This window comes from Oncorhynchus kisutch, linkage group LG15 (assembly GCF_002021735.2).
Source record: "Oncorhynchus kisutch isolate 150728-3 linkage group LG15, Okis_V2, whole genome shotgun sequence".
Lineage (NCBI taxonomy): Eukaryota > Metazoa > Chordata > Actinopteri > Salmoniformes > Salmonidae > Oncorhynchus > Oncorhynchus kisutch.
The window spans coordinates 85,181,776-85,203,990 of NC_034188.2; the positions used below are offsets into that span (position 1 = coordinate 85,181,776).

A 22,215-nucleotide genomic window follows, 5' to 3' on the forward strand; every position below is an offset into this window, starting at 1 on the left:
TACACAATAACACACAGCACTACACAATAACACACAGCACTACACAATAACACACAGCACTACACAATAACACACTGCACTACACAATAACTCACTGCACTACACAATAACACACAGCACTACACAATAACACACAGCACTACACAATAACACACAGCACTACACAATAACACACAGCACTACACAATAACACACTGCACTACACAATAACACACTGCACTACACAATAACACACAGCACTACACAATAACACACAGCACTACACAATAACACACTGCACTACACAATAACACACTGCACTACACAATAACACACTGCACTACACAATAACACACTGCACTACACAATAACACACTGCACTACACAATAACACACAGGCAACTACACAATAACACACAGCACTACACATAACCACAGCACTACACAATAACACACTGCACTACACAATAACACACTGCACTACACAATAACACACAGCACTACACAATAACACACAGCACTACACAATAACACACTGCACTACACAATAACACACTGCACTACACAATAACACACAGCACTACACAATAACACACAGCACTACACAATAACACACAGCACTACACAATAAACACACAGCACTACACAATAACACACTTGCACTACACAATAACACACTGCACTACACAATAACACACAGCACTACACAATAACACACTGCACTACACAATAACACACAGCACTACAATAACACACAGCACTACACAAACACACTGCACTACACAATAACACACAGCACTACACAATAACACACAGCACTACACAATAAACACACAGCACTACACAATAACACACAGCACTACACAATAACACACAGCACTACACAATAACACACAGCACTACACAATAACACACAGCACTACACAATAACACACAGCACTACACAATAACACACAGCACTACACAATAACACACTGCACTACACAATAACACACTGCACTACACAATAACACACAGCACTACACAATAACACACTGCACTACACAATAACACACTGCACTACACAATAACACACTGCACTACACAATAACACCTGCACTACACAATAACACACTGCACTACACAATAACACACTGCACTACACAATAACACACGCACTACACAATAACACACAGCACTACACAATAACACACTGCACTACACAATAACACACAGCACTACACAATAACACACAGCACTACACAATAACACACTGCACTACACAATAACACACAGCACTACACAATAACACACAGCACTACACAATAACACACAGCACTACACAATAACACACAGCACTACACAATAACACACAGCACTACACAATAACACACAGCACTACACAATAACACACAGCACTACACAATAACACACTGCACTACACAATAACACACTGCACTACACAATAACACATTACACACAATAACACACTGCACTACCCATAACACACTGCACTACACAATAACACACTGCACTACACAATAACACACTGCACTACACAATAACACACTGCACTACACAATAACACACTGCACTACACAATAACACACAGCACTACACAATAACACACAGCACTACACAATAACACCAGCACTACACAACACACAGCACTACACAATAACACACAGCACTACACATAACACACAGCACTACACAATAACACCACAGCACTACACAATAAATCACAGCACTACACAATAACACACAGCACTACACAATAACACACTGCACTACACAATAACACACTGCACTACACAATAACACACTGCACTACACAATAACACACTGCACTACACAATAACACACAGCACTACACAATAACACACAGCACTACACAATAACACACAGCACTACACAATAACACACAGCACTACACAATAACTCACTGCACTACACAATAACACACAGCACTACACAATAACACACAGCACTACACAATAACACACAGCACTACACAATAACACACAGCACTACACAATAACACACAGCACTACACAATAACTCACTGCACTACACAATAACACACAGCACTACACAATAACACACAGCACTACACAATAACACACAGCACTACACAATAACACACAGCACTACACAATAACACACAGCACTACACAATAACACACAGCACTACACAATAACACACAGCACTACACAATAACACACAGCACTACACAATAACACACTGCACTACACAATAACACACTGCACTACACAATAACACACAGCACTACACAATAACACACTGCACTACACAATAACACACTGCACTACACAATAACACACTGCACTACACAATAACACACTGCACGACACAATAACACACTGCACTACACAATAACACACTGCACTACACAATAACACACTGCACTACACAATAACACACAGCACTACACAATAACACACAAGCACTACACAATAACACACAGGCACTACACAATAACACACAGCACTACCAATAACACACAGCACTACACAATAACACACAGCACTACACAATAACACACAGCACTACACACAATAACTCACTGCACTACACAATAACACACAGCACTACACAATAACACACTGCACTACACAATAACACACCTGCACTACACAATAACACACTGCACTACACAATAAACACAGCACTAACACAATAACACACAGCACTACACAATAACACACAGCACTACACAATAACACACAGCACTACACAATAACACACAGCACTACACAATAACTCACTGCACTACACAATAACACACAGCACTAACACATAACACACAGCACTACACAATAAACACACTGCACTACACAATAACACACGAGCACTACACATAAACACACAGCACTACACAATAACTCACTGCACTACACAATAACACACTGCACTACACAATAACACACTGCACTACACAATAACACACTGCACTACACAATAACACACAGCACTACACAATAAACACACGCCACTACACAATAAACACACAGCACTACACAATACACACAGCACTACACAATAACACACAGCACTACACAATAACACACAGCACTACACAATAACACACAGCACTACACAATAACTCACTGCACTACACAATAACACACAGCACTACACATAACACACTGCACTACACAATAACACACTGCACTACACAATAACACCACTGCACTACACAATAACACACAGCACTACACAATAACACACAGCACTACACAATAACAACACAGCACTACACAATAACACACAGCACTACACAATAACACACAGCACTACACAATAACACACAGCACTACACAATAACACACTGCACTACACAATAACACACTGCACTACACAATAACACACAGCACTACACAATAACACACTGACACACTGCACTACACAATAACACACTGCACTACACAATAACACACTGCACTACACAATAACACACTGCACTACACAATAACACACTGCACTACACAATAACACACTGCACTACACAATAACACACAGCACTACACAATAACACACAGCACTACACAATAACACACAGCACTACACAATAACACACAGCACTACACAATAACACACAGCACTACACAATAACACACAGCACTACACAATAACACACAGCACTACACAATAACTCACTGCACTACACAATAACACACAGCACTACACAATAACACACTGCACTACACAATAACACACTGCACTACACAATAACACACTGCACTACACAATAACACACAGCACTACACAATAACACACAGCACTACACAATAACACACAGCACTACACAATAACACACAGCACTACACAATAACACACAGCACTACACAATAACTCACTGCACTACACAATAACACACAGCACTACACAATAACACACAGCACTACACAATAACACACAGCACTACACAATAACACACAGCACTACACAATAACACACAGCACTACACAATAACACACAGCACTACACAATAACTCACTGCACTACACAATAACACACAGCACTACACAATAACACACAGCACTACACAATAACACACAGCACTACACAATAACACACAGCACTACACAATAACACACAGCACTACACAATAACTCACTGCACTACACAATAACACACAGCACTACACAATAACACACAGCACTACACAATAACACACAGCACTACACAATAACACACAGCACTACACAATAACACACAGCACTACACAATAACACACAGCACTACACAATAACACACAGCACTACACAATAACACACAGCACTACACAATAACACACTGCACTACACAATAACACACTGCACTACACAATAACACACTGCACTACACAATAACACACTGCACTACACAATAACACACTGCACTACACAATAACACACTGCACTACACAATAACACACTGCACTACACAATAACACACTGCACTACACAATAACACACTGCACTACACAATAACACACAGCACTACACAATAACACACAGCACTACACAATAACACACAGCACTACACAATAACACACAGCACTACACAATAACACACAGCACTACACAATAACACACAGCACTACACAATAACACACAGCACTACACAATAACTCACTGCACTACACAATAACACACAGCACTACACAATAACACACTGCACTACACAATAACACACTGCACTACACAATAACACACTGCACTACACAATAACACACAGCACTACACAATAACACACAGCACTACACAATAACACACAGCACTACACAATAACACACAGCACTACACAATAACACACAGCACTACACAATAACTCACTGCACTACACAATAACACACAGCACTACACAATAACACACAGCACTACACAATAACACACTGCACTACACAATAACACACAGCACTACACAATAACACACAGCACTACACAATAACTCACTGCACTACACAATAACACACAGCACTACACAATAACACACAGCACTACACAATAACACACAGCACTAGATAATAACACATTTTTTTATTATTTATTTCACATTTTGGTTGATTATCTATTTCACATTTTGGTTGATTATCTATTTCACATTTTGGTTGATTATCTATTTCACATTTTGGTTGATTATCTATTTCACATTTTGGTTGATTATCTATTTCACATTTTGGTTGATTATCTATTTCACATTTTGGTTGATTATCTATTTCACATTTTGGTTGATTATCTATTCCACATTTTGGTTGATTATCTATTCCACATTTTGGTTGATTATCTATTCCACATTTTGGTTGATTATCTATTCCACATTTTGGTTGATTATCTATTCCACATTTTGGTTGATTATCTATTTCACATTTTGGTTGATTATCTATTTCACATTTTGGTTGATTATCTATTCCACATTTTGGTTGATTATCTATTCCACTTGCTTTGGCAATGTAAACATATATAAATCCCTTTGAATTAAATTGAGTTCCAGACAATGAAATAACTTTGGAATTCAATTTTTGTGGTCTTTTTCTTGAGCTTCAGTTTCTAAGACAGATCAGTAGGATCCCCCCCCCCCCCTTCCATCAGCGACCTAAGGGCAGAAGAGAGAATTTTCAGGAACCCGTTCCAAGAAATCCTTTCCGGGTTTTCACACACTGCCTGGTCTCTAAATGTACTTACGGGTTTGAATGGGGACTTGGCTGGTGGCGGTAGGGTCTTGCTCGGGACAGTTGGGCACTCCCTTCGCTACTAGAGGGGAACAGGATATTATTGATGTGCTTCATGACATGGAAGACAGGAACCTGAAGGAATAATATTGTGCTCAATAGATGTTAATATTTTATTAGAAGTTGATTCTGGTAAAATCGGACTAACGTAAGTACCTATTTATTTTATTTGTTGGACTAGCTGATACATTTGATGGAAAAATCAATGTGGCATATGCTGCATGTGTTGGCACAACGTCAAGTGACCATGTTCTCGTTGACAATGTTAAAGTTGCAAGATTGTTTTCATGAGATGAGCTCGCGCAAGAAGGCGACAGCAGAAGGAACCAATGAACTTGCTGACCAATGCGCCTGCCCTTGTTTTTTGAGTTAGGCTACTGTGGTTACCACATAAAACAATGTCAGTCTTATGTTTTGAATAGGCTGTCGATCCAATGTTTTGTCACAATTTGTCTTATATGCCCAAAGAGTTTTAAAATAGTTTTGTGGCTCATTAGAAAGACAATACAATAGGATATTTATGAAAACTTTATTGCGTGTCTTACATTTTAAGTTTTTGATTAGGCTGTAATTTTCTTTTTACTATTACACATTTTAGGCTACGTTCTTTCTTTGTTGTGCAAACAGCCTAATTAAGTGAGCATTGAAGGCATATGAATAATGTGACATCGAAATCATGAATTAATCTGCAATATTGATACCAACCAAAGTTGTGAGAGTGCTTTATGTATTTAATTAATTTTCCTTTGCACCAGAATTGGTTGATGGGAATAACAAAGGTCTTTACCATAGCCACGAGAAGTCGGGCTGCTGCAGCTCACTCTGATAAATCGGAAGATTTTTTATTATTTTCTTAATTCCTCAGAAATTAACTCCGTCCCGCCGGTAGCCGTCACATAAAGAAATATACACGGAACTCCCACTCCGGGCCCTTGGGGATTTTCGGAGAGAGAGGGCACTTTATAAATGAAGTCCCACGGACAAAGCCCCTAAAGTTCACTCCTCACCCGTCCCCCCAACCACATTTTGCGGGGTAACCACAATCTTCACTTGGTCAACTTTGTCAAGCCTACAGGTAGGTAGAGTGATACAGACTTTCTCCCGCCTCTGTAGAGTCAGTTACTTATTTGTTTCTGAGTTAAAAAAAAAGCCGTTATAGTTGAAGTGATTCATAAATTACGCCATAGTCCCGGGACGCACTCTGTTTACACTGACTCTTCAGTGAGTCGGTTGGTCAAAGTGTCACACGAAGAGTCATAAAGATCAGGAGCAATAAAACAGCCCATTAAAGTAACAGGATCAAGCACTCAGTACCCCCATTCTCCCCTCGCATATCCCTCATCTATCAGGCACGGCAGCTCCACTACAGGGATCAGATGGCCAAGCCCTGGGTGCCAGTCTGGGTATGCTTCAGTCAACTTGTCCTGGTCATGCATGATTCCTCCTCTGACACAGTGATGATAATGACCTAAACAATGTTGACAGCACCTGTGTTTGTTATAGGATAGCTTTGTGTTGGGTGTGTTGTTTTACTAGGACATTGAGGTAGACACCGGTGCAGATTATATCTAGGCCTGAATGTGTACAGAACATCAAACACACTCAAATGTTATTGTCTGTCTCCTGGACACTTGTGGTGACAGGGTGATGGACAGTGCATCTGTGTAACTCCATTCAACCCTTCCTCTCTCTCACTCAAGGGAAAACAATCCCACTTGCACAGGAAAGGAATTCCCCTCGTGAATAAGTAAACAGTCTTCTCGTTGTCACAGGGATCTGTTGTGTATATGTGCATGTGTTTGTGGGAGGGTAAAGGGCTTCCAGTGTAATGTGAGTGGAGTACTCTGGGTAGTTCAGTTTGCTGGGTGTAGGGTTGGAGTGGAGTACTCTGGGTAGCTCAGTTTGCTGGGTGTAGGGTTGGAGTGGAGTACTCTGGCTAGTTCAGTTTGCTGGGTGTAGGGTTGGAGTGGAGTACTCTGGGGTGGTTCAGTTTGCTGGGTGTAGGGTTGGAGTGGAGTACTCTGGGTAGTTCAGTTTGCTGGGTGTAGGGTTGGAGTGGAGTACTCTGGGTGGTTCAGTTTGCTGGGTGTAGGGTTGAAGAGGAGTACTCTGGGTGGTTCAGTATGCTGGGTGTAGGGTTGGAGTGGAGTACTCTGGGGTGGTTCAGTATGCTGGGTGTAGGGTTGGAGTGGAGTACTCTGTGGTGGTTCAGTATGCTGGGTGTAGGGTTGAAGAGGAGTACTCTGGGTGGTTCAGTATGCTGGGTGTAGGGTTGGAGTGGAGTACTCTGGGGTGGTTCAGTATGCTGGGTGTAGGGTTGGAGTGGAGTACTCTGTGGTGGTTCAGTATGCTGGGTGTAGGGTTGGAGTGCAAACAATGTCTTTGTTAGTATAGTGAGTCCTAATGAATATTTTAACTATTTCTCTCAGAGGCCTGGAGGAGTAGAGCAATGGAGAGATGGATCAGTGTGGGAAAGGAGGAGGAGAGGACTGGAGGAGTAGATGAATGGAGAGATGGATTAGTGTGGGCAAGGAGGAGTAGAGGACTGGAGGGGGAAGATATTGAGTTGAAGTGAACCCATTTCTTTGTGGGTCCACTGCTGTAGTGTGTCAGTCGAGACGGACAATAATGTGAACTGTAGGGAGACTGTGTGTGTGTGGTTGTGTGTGAACTGTAGGGAGACTGTGTGTGTGTGTGGTTGTGTGTGAACAGTAGGGAGACTGTGTGTGGTTGTGTTTGTGAGAGATGGACATTTAAAAAATGAACAAACACAGTGTGAGAGGAGAGGAGTATGAGGACAGTCAGTCGGTGTGTGTGTGTTCTCTGTGTGTCTGCCCAGTGTCCACTCTCTCCCTAAACACTGCCCAGTGTCCACTCTCTCCCTAAACACTGCCCAGTGTCCACTCTCTCCCTAAACACTGCCCAGTGTCCACTCTCTCTTCCTAAACACTGCCCAGTATCCACTCTCTCTTCCTAAACACTGCCCAGTGTCCACTCTCTCTTCCTAAACACTGCCCAGTATCCACTCTCTCTTCCTAAACACTGCCCAGTATCCACTCTCTCTTCCTAAACACTGCCCAGTGTCCACTCTCTCTTCATAAACACTGCCCAGTGTCCACTCTCTCTTCCTAAACACTGCCCAGTATCCACTCTCTCTTCTCAAACACTGCCCAGTATCCACTCTGTCTTCCTAAACACTGCCCAGTCGTCTCATAACAGGCCCTCTTTTCATCTCTCTGACCTCATTTGGGATGTTTAAAAAATACTAACACAGAGATGAAGATCAATGTTCAGTGAAGAACTGAGACAGCTGGAACCTGACGGTATGACCTGGTTGTCTTTTGTTTAATAAGTTGTGTGTTTCTGACTACAGAGACGACTTTCAGATGGGGATAAGGCTTGAACTATTTTTGTTCAATTTTCTACAGTAGTCTCAGAAATCCCAGACACTCTTGACATTCTCTCAACCAGCTTCATGAGGTAGTCACCCGGAATGCTTTTCAATTAGCAGGTGTGCCTTGCAAAGGGTGGCTACTTTGAAGAATCAAAAATATAAATTTTTTAATGCTTTTTTTTGGTTACTACATGATTCCATATGTGTTATTTCATAGTTTTGATGTCTTCACCATTATTCTGCAATGTAGAAAATAGTAAAAAATAAAGAAAAACCCTTTAATGAGCAGGTGTTTCTAAACTATTGACTGGTTCGGTATATTATTTTGTTAAATATATATTTTCCTTCTTTATTACATTCCCCTAACCCTACTACCCCTCCTCTAACTGGAGTAAACTAAAGGTCAACAATACTTAGGCTTCTATTTCTAGCTTATACGTACTATATCAAATCAAATGTATTGGTCACATACACATGGTTAGTAGATGTTATTGCAGGTGTAGTGAAATGCTTGTGCTTCTAGTTCCGACAGTGCAGTAATATCTAACATGTAATCTTACAATTCCACAACAACTACCTAATACACACAAATCTAAGTAAAGGAATGGAATATGAATACATAAATATAAATATATGGATGAGATAATGACAATAACAGAGCGGCATAGGCAAGATCCAACAGATAGTATAGAATACAGTATATACAGTTGAAGTCGGAAGTTTACATACAGCTTAGCCAAATACATTTAAACTCAGTTTTTCACAATTCCTGACATTTAATCCTAGTAAAAATTCCCTGTCTTATGTCAGTTAGGATCACCACTTTATTTTAAGAATGTGAAATGTCAGAATAATAGTAGAGAATAATTTCTTTCAGCTTTTATTTCTTTCATCACATTCCCAGTGTGTCAGAAGTTTACATACACTCAATTAGAATTTGGTAGCATTGCCTTTAAGTTGTTTAACTTGGGTCACATTTTTCAGGTAGCCTTCCACATGCTTCCCACAACAAGTTTGGTGAATGTTGGCCCATTCCTCCTGACAGGGCTGGTGTAACTGAGTCAGGTTTGTAGGCCTCCTTGCTCGCACATGCTTTTTCAGTTCTGCCCACAAATGTCCTATAGGATTGAGGTCAGGGATTTGTGATGGCCACTCCAATACCTTGACTTTGTTGTCCTTAAGTCATTTTGCCACAATTTTGGAAGTATGCTTGGGGTCATTGTCCATTTGGAAGACCCATTTGAGATAAAGCTTTAACTTCCTGACTGATGTCTTGAGATGTTGCTTCAATATATCCACATAATTTTCCTCCCTCATGAGCCATATATTTTGTGAAGTGCACCAGTCCCACCTACAGCAAAGCACCCCCACAACATGATGCTGCCACCCCGTGCTTCACAGTTGGGATGGTGTTCTTCGGCTTGCAAGCCCGACCCTTTTTCTTCCAAACATCACAATGGTCATTATGGCCAAACAGTTCTATTTTTGTTTCGTTAGACCAGAGGACACATTTCTCCAAAAAGTACGATCTTTGTCCCCATGTGAAGTTGAAACCGTAGCTTTTTTTATGGCGGTTTTGGAGCAGTAGCTTCTTCCTTGCTGAGTGGCCTTTCAGGTTATGTTGATATAGGACTCATTTTACTGTGGATATAGATACTTTTGTACCTGTTTCCTCCAGCATGTTAACAACGTCCTGTGCTGTTGTTCTGGGATTGATTTTCACTTTTCGCACCAAAGTACGTCAATCTCTAGGAGACAGAATGTGTCTCCTTCCTGAGCGTTATGACGGCTGCGTGGTCCCATGGTGTTTATAATTGCGTACTATTGTTTGTACAGATGAATGTGGTACCTTCAGCCGTTTGGAAATTGCTCACAATGATGAACCAGGGTTGTGGAGGTCTACAACTTTTTTTCGGAGGTCTTGGCTGATTTCTTTTGATTTTTCCATGATGTCAAGCAAAGAGGCACTGAGTTTGAAGGTAGGCCTTGAAATACATCCACAGGTACACCTCCAATTGACTCAAATTATGTCAATTAGCCTATCAGAAGCTCCTAAAGCCAATACATACATTTCTTGAATTTTCCAAGCTGTTTAAAGACACAGTCAACTTAGTGTATGTAAACGTCTGACCCACTGGAATTGTGATACAGTGTATTATAAGTGAAATAATCTGTCTGTAAACAATTGGAAAAATGACTTGTGTCATGTAGATGTCCTTACTGACTTGTGGAGTGGTTGAAAAACAAGTTTTAATGACTCCAACCTAAGTGTATGTTAACTTCCTACTTCAGCTGTAAATACCTACCATATAGAGACAGATAACTACAGATACAAAAGAAAGAAAAAGAGGTCGCTTCAACTCAGTTTGAAATAAACTGAATATTCATATGGGAGACAAGCCAATACGTTATCTGAATACACACCTGCTATTTACCACATAGAAAATACATATTTTTACGATTTAATTATAGGTATCCCCTTTTCTTTTATTCCAGGCTTTATCTAAATATTCCGCAAACGGAAATACACAATGGACAAAACAACAAACATTTCAATTTCTCCTCATCACTCAGCCACATAATGACCAGGGTATATCTGGTGGTCTGTCTCCTCATCGCTCAGCCACATAATGGCCAGGGTATATCTGGTGGTCTGTCTCCTCATCACTCAGCCACATAATGGCCAGGGTATATCTGGTGGTCTGTCTCCTCATCGCTCAGCCACATAATACCAGGGTATATCTGGTGGTCTGTCTCCTCATCACTCAGCCACATAATGGCCAGGGTATATCTGGTGGTCTGTCTCCTCATCTCTCAGCCACATAATACCAGGGTATATCTGGTGGTCTGTCTCCTCATCACTCAGCCACATAATACCAGGGTATATCTGGTGGTCTGTCTCCTCATCTCTCAGCCACATAATACCAGGGTATATCTGGTGGTCTGTCTCCTCATCGCTCAGCCACATAATACCAGGGTATATCTGGTGGTCTGTCTCCTCATCACTCAGCCACATAATACCAGGGTATATCTGGTGGTCTGTCTCCTCATCACTCAGCCACATAATACCAGGGTATATCTGGTGGTCTGTCTTCTCATCACTCAGCCACATAATACCAGGGTATATCTGGTGGTCTGTCTCCTCATCACTCAGCCACATAATACCAGGGTATATCTGGTGGTCTGTCTCCTCATCACTCAGCCACATAATACCAGGGTATATCTGGTGGTCTGTGTCCTCATCACTGAACCACATAATACCAGGGTATATCTGGTGGTCTGTCTCCTCATCACTCAGCCACATAATACCAGGGTATATCTGGTGGTCTGTCTCCTCATCACTCAGCCACATAATACCAGGGTATATCTGGTGGTCTGTGTCCTCATCACTGAACCACATAATACCAGGGTATATCTGGTGGTCTGTCTCCTCATCACTCAGCCACATAATGGCCAGGGTATATCTGGTGGTCTGTCTCCTCATCGCTCAGCCACATAATACCAGGGTATATCTGGTGGTCTGTCTCCTCATCACTCAGCCACATAATACCAGGGTATATCTGGTGGTCTGTCTTCTCATCACTCAGCCACATAATACCAGGGTATATCTGGTGGTCTGTCTCCTCATCACTCAGCCACATAATACCAGGGTATATCTGGTGGTCTGTCTCCTCATCACTCAGCCACATAATACCAGGGTATATCTGGTGGTCTGTCTCCTCATCACTCAGCCACATAATACCAGGGTATATCTGGTGGTCTGTCTTCTCATCACTCAGCCACATAATACCAGGGTATATCTGGTGGTCTGTCTCCTCATCACTCAGCCACATAATACCAGGATATATCTGGTGGTCTGTCTCCTCATCGCTCAGCCACATAATACCAGGGTATATCTGGTGGTCTGTCTCCTCATCGCTCAGCCACATAATACCAGGGTATATCTGGTGTGCTTTCTGGAATAAGAGCAGGCGTATATCGTTGTATAAAGGGCAATAGAAGATAAAATAAGTTTATAATAGTTACAATAGTTACATTGTTTCACCACAATACCTGTTTCAATACGCAGAGGCAATATCCCTGATCTGACCTGTTTCAATACACAGAGACAATATCCCTGATCTGACCTGTTTCAATACACAGAGACAATATCCCTGATCTGACCTGTTTCAATACACAGAGGCAATATCCCTGATCTGACCTGTTTCAATACGCAGAGGCAATATCCCTGATCTTACCTGTTTCAATACACAGAGGCAATATCCCTGATCTGACCTGTTTCAATACGCAGAGGCAATACCCCTGATCTCCCTGTTTCCATAGGCAGAGGCAATATCCCTGATTTGACCTGTTTCAATATGCAGAGGCAATATCCCTGATCTCACCCGTGCACACACGCGAGCTGCCCAGTGACGCAAGCCTACCAGACTAGCTAAATGCCTGTTATGTTTGCTTCGAGGCAAGCAACACTGAAGCATGCACGAGAGAACCAGCTGTTCTGGTTAACTGTGTGATCACATTCTCGGTAGCTGATGTGAACAAAACCTTTAAACAGGTCAACATTCACAAAGCAGCTGGGCCAGACGGATTAACAGGACGTGCACTCAAAGCATGCGTGGACCAACTGTCAATTGTCTTCACTGACATTTTCAACCTCTCCCTGTCCGAGTCTGTAATAGCTACACGTTTCAAGCAGACCACCATAGTCCCTGTGCCCAAGGAAGCAAAGGTAACCTGCCTAAATGATTACCGCTCCGTAGCACTCATGTCGGTAGCCATGAAGTGCTTTGAAAGGCTGGTCATGGCTCACATCAACAGCATCCTCCCGAACACCCTAGACCCACTCCAATTCGCATTCTGCCCCAACAGATCCACAGATGATGCAATCTCAATCACACTCCACACTGCCCTTTCTCACCTGGACAAAATGAACACCTATGTGAGAGTGGTGTTCATTGACTACAGCTCAGCGTTCAACACCATAGTGTCCACGAAGCTCATCACTAAGCTAAGGACTCTGGTACTCAACACCTCCCTCTGCAACTGGATCCTGGACTTCCTGATGGGCTGCTCCCAGGTGGTAAGAGTAGGCAACAACATGTCTGCCACGCTGATCCTTAACACTGGGGCCCCTCAGGGGTGTGTACTTAGTCCCCTCCTGTATTCCTTGTTCACCCATGACTGCGTGGCCAAACACGACTCCAACACCATCATTAAGTTTGCTGAGGACACAACAGTGGTAGACTTGATCACCGACAACGATGAGACGGCCTATAGGGAGGAGGTCAGAGAACTGGCAGTGTGGTACCAGGACAACAAGACAAAAGAGCTGATCTTGGACTACAGGAAAAGGTGTGACAAACAGGGCCCCATTAACATTGACAGGGCTGTAGTGGAGCGGGTTGAGATTTTTAAGTTCCTTGGTGTCCAAGGAACTATCATGGTCCAAACATACCAAGACAGTCGTGAAAAGGGCACAACAAAAACAAAAGGTTCTACAGCTGCACCATCGAGAGCATCTTGACTGGTTGCATCACTGCCTGGTATGGCAACTGGTCGGCATCTGACCGTAAGGTGCTACAGAGGGTAGTGCGAACGGCCCAGTACATCACTGGGGCCAAGCTTCCTGCCATCCAGGACCTAGATAATAGGTGTCAGAGGAGAGCCTATACATTTTTTTGTCAGAGACTCCAGTCACCCAAGTCATATACTGTTTTCTTTGCTATGTCACTGCAAGCAGGATTGGAGCACCATGTCTCGGATCAAAAGGCTCCTCAACAGCTTCTACCCACAAGCCATAAGACGGCTGAACAATTAACAAAATCCCCACCAATTTACATTGACTCCCCCCTCCCTTTTGTACACTGCTGCTACTCGCTGTTTGTTATCTATGTTTACTCACTCCGTCCCACCAACATGTACAGATTACCTCAACTAACCTGTACCCCAGCACAATGACTAGGTACCGGTGCCCCTGTACAGTGCTTTGCGAAAGTATTCATCCCCCCTGGTGTTTTTCCTATTTTGTTGCATTACAACCTGTAATTTAAATACATTTTCATTTGGATTTCATGTAATGGACATCCACAAAATAGTCAAAATTGGTGAAGTGAAATGTTTTTTTTTTCTCCAAAAATACATTTAAAAAAGCGGCAAAGTGGTGCGTGCATAATGACCTGGTGCAACCAATTACCTTCAGAAGTCACATAATTAGTTAGATTGCACACAGGTGAACTTTATTTAAGTGTCACGTGATCTGTCACATGATCTCAGTATACATACACCTGTTCTGAAAGGCCTCAGAGTCTGCAACACTACTAAGTAAGGGGCACCACCAAGCAAGCGGCACTATGAAGACCAAGGAGCTCTCCAAACAGGTCAGGGACGAAGTTGTGGAGAAGTACAGATCAGGGTTGAGTTATAAAAAAATATCTGAAACTTTGAAATCCCACGGAGCACCATTAAATCCATTATAAAAACATGCAAAGAATGTGGCACCACAACAAACCTGTCAAGAGAGGGACGCCCACCAAAACTCATGGACCAGGCTGGGAGGGCATTAATCAGAGAGGCAACAAAGAAACCAAAGATAACCCTGAAGGAGCTGCAAAGCTCCACAGTGGAGATTGGAGTATCTATCCATAGGACCACTTTAAGCCGTACACTCCGCAGAGCTGGGCTTTATGGAAGTTTGGCCAGAAAAAAGCCATTGCTTGAAGTAAAAAATAAGCAAACACGTTTGGTGTTCGCCAAAAGACACGTGGGAGACGCCCCAAACATATGGAAGGAGGTTCTCTGGTCAGATAAAACGCTCACCTTCCAGCAGGACAATGACCCTAAGCATACTGCTAAAGCAACACTCGAGTGGTTAAAGGGAAAACATTTAAATGTCTTGAAATGGCCTAGTGAAAGCCCAGACCTCAATTCAATTGAGAATCTCTCTGTGTGTTTGTGTGTGTGTGTGTGTGAGCACATACTCAGGGGAGACAGATGCTCTCTTCGTGTGTAATTTTGATGTGATGGCCAATCTAATTTAGACACACAGACAATTGTAACGACACTGGACTGAGCGTTGGCAAAGCCCATCGATCACCTTTTGATTTATTGAGTTATCTCAAAAACCACAGATGGTGTTTCAGTTTGGGATGAAATCAGAAGCACTTTGGCACTCTGTGTGTGTGTGTGTGTGTGTGTGTGTGTGTGTGTGTGTGTGTGTGTGTGTGTGTGTGTGTGTGTGTGTGTGTGTGTGTGTGTGTGTGTGTGTGTGTGTGTGTGTGTGTGTGTGTGTGTGTGTGTGTGTGTGTGTGTGTGAAAAAGATAGAAAGACAGGACTGAGGAGAGATGAGGAGAGAGATAGAGAATGAAATGAGGTGAAAACAGAATAGAAAAACCCCTCTAGTATAGAAAAACCTCTCTAGTATAGAAAAAAACCCCTCTACTATAGAAAACCCCTCTAATATAGAAAAAAGCTATTGGTGAGCAAAGAGTAGCCTAAAAGAGAAACAGATTGTATAATACCCTGTCAATCGTTGACCAGTCTAACTCTGCGGATGCTCACTGATGGTTGTATCAAAGAGTTTATTGTGCCCATCACAGTCACTGATTAACAGTGAAGTTAAATAGGGAAGCACCACACTACCCCAGGCTATTCCTGCCACATCGTATCATGCTAGTACTGTGGTGTGTACAGCTGATGGCCAGCCAGAGGAGGTTGACCATCCCCATCTCTTTTAACCTCTTAAAATTAATGACAAAAATGTAGATTTCTACCTCAGTAGACGTACCCAAAAGTAATAGCTTTTAATGAGCAGTTGTATGATTAAGGACATGCATGAACGTGGTATCATTAGAAAGAAAACATCTGAGACATTATAAGGAAATGGTCAGAACAGAGATAGGAATGGCTCAGTTCAGAAGACACAGGATCAAACACAAAGTAACCGTTTCCGTTTTCTTTTTTTGAATTCCACACAACAACAAGAACTTGACAGATGCTTTAGTCAGGGGTGTCAGGTGTGGTCCAGGGACATCTCCAAGTGTTCACTCAACCTCTCCACTGTGTCCTAAGTAGAGGTCGACCGATTACGATTTTTCAATGCCGATGTCGATACCGATTAATAATGGAGGACCAAAAAAGCCGATACCGATTAATCGGACAATTATTTTTCTTTGTAATAATGACAATTACAACAATACTGAATTAACACTTATTTTAACTTAATATAAAACATCAATAAAATCAATTTAGCCTCAAATAAATAATTAAACATGTTCAATTTGGTTTAAATAATGCAAAAACAAAGTGTTGGAGAAGAAAGTAATATGTGCCATGTAAAAAAGCTAACGTTTAAGTTCCTTGCTCAGAACATGAGAACATATGAAAGTTGGTGGTTCCTTTTAACATGAGACTTCAATATTCCAAGGTAAGAGGTTTTTAGGTTGTAGTTAATATAGTATTTATAGGACTATTTCTCTCTATACCATTTGTATTTCATATACCTTTGACTATTGGATGTTCTTATAGGCACTATAGTATTGCCAGTGTAGCAGTATAGCTTCCGTCCCCCTCCTCGCCCCTACCTGGGCTCGAACCAGGAACACATCGACAACAGCCACACTCGAAGCATCGTTACCCATCGCTCCACAAAAGCCACGGCCCTTACAGCGCAAGGGGAATAACTACTCCAAATCTAAAAGCGAGGGACATTTGAAACAGTATTAGCGCACACCCAGCTAACTAGCTAACCATTTCACATTGGTTACACCAGCCATTAGGCTGATAGGCTTGAAGTCATAAACAGCGCTGTGCTTGAGAAGAGCTGCTGGCAAAACGCAAGAAAGTGCTGTTTGAATGAATGATTACAGGCCTGCTGCTGCTCAGTCAGACTGCTCTATCAAATCAGACTTAATTATAACATAATAACACACAGAAATACGAGCCTTTGGTCATTAATATGATCGAATCCGGAAACTATCATTTCGAAAACAAAACGTTTATTATTTCAGTGAAATACAGAACCGTTTGGTATTTTATCTAACGGGTGGCATCCCTAAGTCTAAATATTCTTGTTACATTGCACAACCTTCAATGTATGTCATAATTACGTAAAATTCTGGCAAATTAGTTCGCAATGAGCCTGGCAGCCCAAACTGTTGCATATACCCTGACTCTGCGTGCAATGAACGCAAGAGAAATGACACAATTTCACCTGGTTAATATTGCCTGCTAACCTGGATTAGTAGTTATAACCAGTGATTATGATTGATTGTTTTTTTATAAGATAAGTTTAATGCTAGCTAGCAACTTACCTTGGCTTCTACTGCATTTGCGTAACATGCAGGCTACTCGTGGAGTGCAATGGTTAGAGCGTTGGACAAGTTAACTGTGCGGTTGCAAGATTGAATCCCCGAGCTGACAAGGTGAAAATCTGCCGTTCTGCCCCTGAACAAGGCAGTTAACCCACAGTTCCTAGGCAGTCTTTGAAAATAAGAATGTGTTCTTAACTGACTTGCCTAAATGAAAGTAAGACATCTAAGTTAAATAAAAGCTATAAAACGTTTATTTATTTATTTAAATAATCAGAAATCGGCGCCCAAAAATACCAATTTCCGATTGTTATGAAAACTTGAAATCGGCCCTAATTAATCGGCCATTCCGATTAATCGGCTGACCTCTAGTCCTAAGTATGTCAATTAGGTCATTCCATTGCTATTACACATTGAATATGCCTAAAAGTCACTATAAAAACACAATTTCTGCAATATAAACCTCTCTCAAACATTGTGGTGGTGTCAGGGGACATCCAGGGGACATTCAAGTGTCCTTTCAACCTCGCCAAAGTGTCCACATGGGGTAATACCACTGCTATTACACATTGAATAAGCCTAAAAGGTATTGGTCCCACATTAATAAAAACTATTAGCAAGAAAAATTATGAAGACACATATGCATTATAAGTGTAACCGGGCTTGAGTCTTGCGAAATGATCATGTACTGGGGACTTGCTCCACTAGTCAACTTGTCTTGATACCTTCGCCAGTCTTGCTACCTTTGCCAGTATTGATACCTTCGCCAGTCTTGATACCTTCGCCAGTCTTGATACCTTCGCCAGTCTTGATACCTTTGCCAGTCTTGATACCTTCTCCAGTCTTGATACCTTCTCCAGTCTTGATACCTTCGCCAGTCTAGATACCTTTGCCAGTCTTGACACCTTTGCCAGTCTTGACACCTTTGCCAGTCTTGATACCTTTGCCAGTCTTGATACCTTCGGCAGTCTTGATACCTTCGCCAGTCTTGATACCTTCGCCAGTCTTGATACCATGGTGACATGCTTCCAGTGCATTGCTGTAAGATACACATCACTTTCTTAGCCCGAGTGTCCAGGTCGCTGGCAGCATCTGTGTTCGGCTCATGGAATAAATTCTCAAAGGCCTCTTTCTCTGTGCCCCATCCATCTCTCCTTAACCCCATGTAAATATTTGTTATTTTGTTTTACACTTATTTAACCCCTTATTTTGGATGGCACAAAACTGCCTCCATACTTCCATTCATTTGTATGGGTTACCTTCGGATGAAGGTTTAATATCTATATATATCTCCATACTTACATTCATTTGTATGGGTTACCTTCAGATGAAGGTTTAATATCTATATATATCTCCATACTTACATTCATTTGTATGGGTTACCTTCAGATGAAGGTTTAATATCTATATATATCTCCATACTTACATTCATTTGTATGGGTTACCTTCAGATGAAGGTTTAATATCTATATATATCTCCATACTTACATTCATTTGTATGGGTTACCTTCAGATGAAGGTTTAATATCTATATATATCTCCATACAGGTTTAATATCTGTATAAACTTTTCAGGGCCCTGTCTTTCAAAGATAATTTGTAAAAATACAAATAACTTCACAGATCTTCATTGTAAAGGGTTTAAACACTGTTTCCCATGCTTGTTCAATGAACCATAAACAATGAATGAACATGCACCTGTGGAACGGTCATTAAGACACTAACAGCTTACAGACGGTAGGCAATTAAGGTCACAGTTTTGAAAACTTAGGACACTAAAGAGGCTTTTCTACTGACTCTGAAAAACACTGAAAGAAAGATGCCCAGGTTCTCTGCTCATCTGCGTGAACGTGCCTTAGGTATACTGACAGGAGGACTGCAGATGTGGCCAGGGCAATAAATTGCAACGTCTGTACTGTGAGACGCCTAAGACAGCGCTACAGGGAGACAGGACGGACAGGTGATCGTCCTCGCTGTGGCAGACCACGTGTAACAACACCTGCACAGGATTGGTACATCCGAACATCACACCTGCGGGACAGGTACAGGATGGCAACAACAACTGCCCAAGTTACACCAGGAACTCACAATCCCTCCATCCGTATGTAACAGTATAGCTTCCGTCCCTCTCCTCGCCCCAACCTGGGCTCGAACCAGGGACCTTCTGCTGACATCAGCAGCCGCCTCCCACGAAGCATCGTTATCCATCGCTCCACAAAAGACGCGGCCCTTGCTGAGCAAGAGGAACAACCACTTTAAGGTCTCAGAGCGAGTGACGTCACCGATTGAAACGCTATTAGCGCGCACCCCGCTAACTAGCTAGCCATTTTACCTCGGTTAAACTCACCCCCCCTTTTGACCTCCTCCTTTTCCGCAGTAACCCGCTCCAGAGTACAGGCCTCGGTATAACGCTCATTCCTTCGACAATAAACGCGAATCCGACCATCACCCCAGGTGAGACAAAACCGTGACTCGTCAGGGAAGAGCACTTTTTGCCAGTCCTGTCTGGTCCAGCGACGGTGGGTTTGTGCCCATAGGCAACGTTGTTGCCGGTGATGTCTGGTGAGGACCTGCCTTACAACAGGCCTACAAGCCCTCAGTTCAGCCTATTGTGGACAGTTTGAGTACATGTAACCGATGTGAAATGGCTAGCTAGTTAGCGGGGTGAATGCTAATTGCGTTTCAATCGATGACATCACTTGCTCTGAGACCTTGAAGTAGTTGTTCCCCTTGCTCTACAATGGCTGCGGCTTTTGTGGAGCGATGGGTAATGATGCTTCGTGGGAGGCAGTTGCTGATGTGTGCAGAGGGTCCCTGGTTCAAGCCCAGGTTGGGGTGAGAAGAGGGACAGAAGCTATACTGTTACAATGATGTTGTTGACGGGTCAACAACATCAATGTAACAGTATAGCTTCTGGGCTTGAACCAGGGACCCTCTGCACACATCAGCAACTGCCTCCCACGAAGCATCACTACCCATCGCTCCACAAAAGCCGCAGCCATTGTAGAGCAAGGGGAACAACTACTTCAAGGTCTCAGAGCAAGTGATGTCATCGATTGAAACGCAATTAGCATTCACCCCGCTAACTAGCTAGCCATTTCACATCGGTTACATGTACTCAAACTGTCCACAATAGGCTGAACTGAGGGCTTGTAGGCCTGTTGTAAGGCAGGTCCTCACCAGACATCACCGGCAACAACGTTGCCTATGGGCACAAACCCACCGTCGCTGGACCAGACAGGACTGGCAAAAAGTGCTCTTCCCTGACGAGTCACGGTTTTGTCTCACCTGGGGTGATGGTCGGATTCGCGTTTATTGTCGAAGGAATGAGCGTTATACCGAGGCCTGTACTCTGGAGCGGGATTGATTTGGAGGTTGAGGGTCTGTCATGGTCTGGGGCGGTGTGTCACAGCATCATCGGACTGAGCTTGTTGTCATTGCAGGCAATCTCAACTCTATGCGTTACAGGGAAGACATCCTCCTCCCTCATGTGGTACCCTTCCTGCAGGCTCATCCTGACATGACCCTCCAGCATGACAATGCCACCAGCCATACTGCTCGTTCTGTGCGTGATTTCCTCAAGACAGGAATGTCAGTGTTCTGCCATGGCCAGCGAAGAGCCCGGATCTCAATCCCATTGAGCACGACCTGGAACCTGATGGATCGGAGGGCTAGGGCCATTCCCCCCAGAAATGTCCGGGAACTATGCAGGTGCCATGGTGGAAGAGTGGGGTAACATCTCACAGCAAGAACTGGCACATCTGGTGCAGTCCATGAGGAGGAGATGCACTGCAGTACTTAATGCAGCTGGTGGCCACAC

At 42.7% G+C, this 22,215-nt stretch overlaps 1 protein-coding gene across 1 annotated transcript in view; it reads left to right on the forward strand.

The window, feature by feature from the left end:
• Positions 1 to 5,665: 5,665 nt before the first annotated feature.
• plch1 (phospholipase C, eta 1) overlaps positions 5,666 to 22,215 on the forward strand; it is a 139,681-nt gene continuing 123,131 nt past the window's right edge. The window contains exon 1 of the mRNA XM_031791220.1: positions 5,666 to 5,844. The gene's annotated coding sequence lies outside the window, so the exon portion shown is untranslated. The remainder of the gene's footprint in view (positions 5,845 to 22,215) is intronic.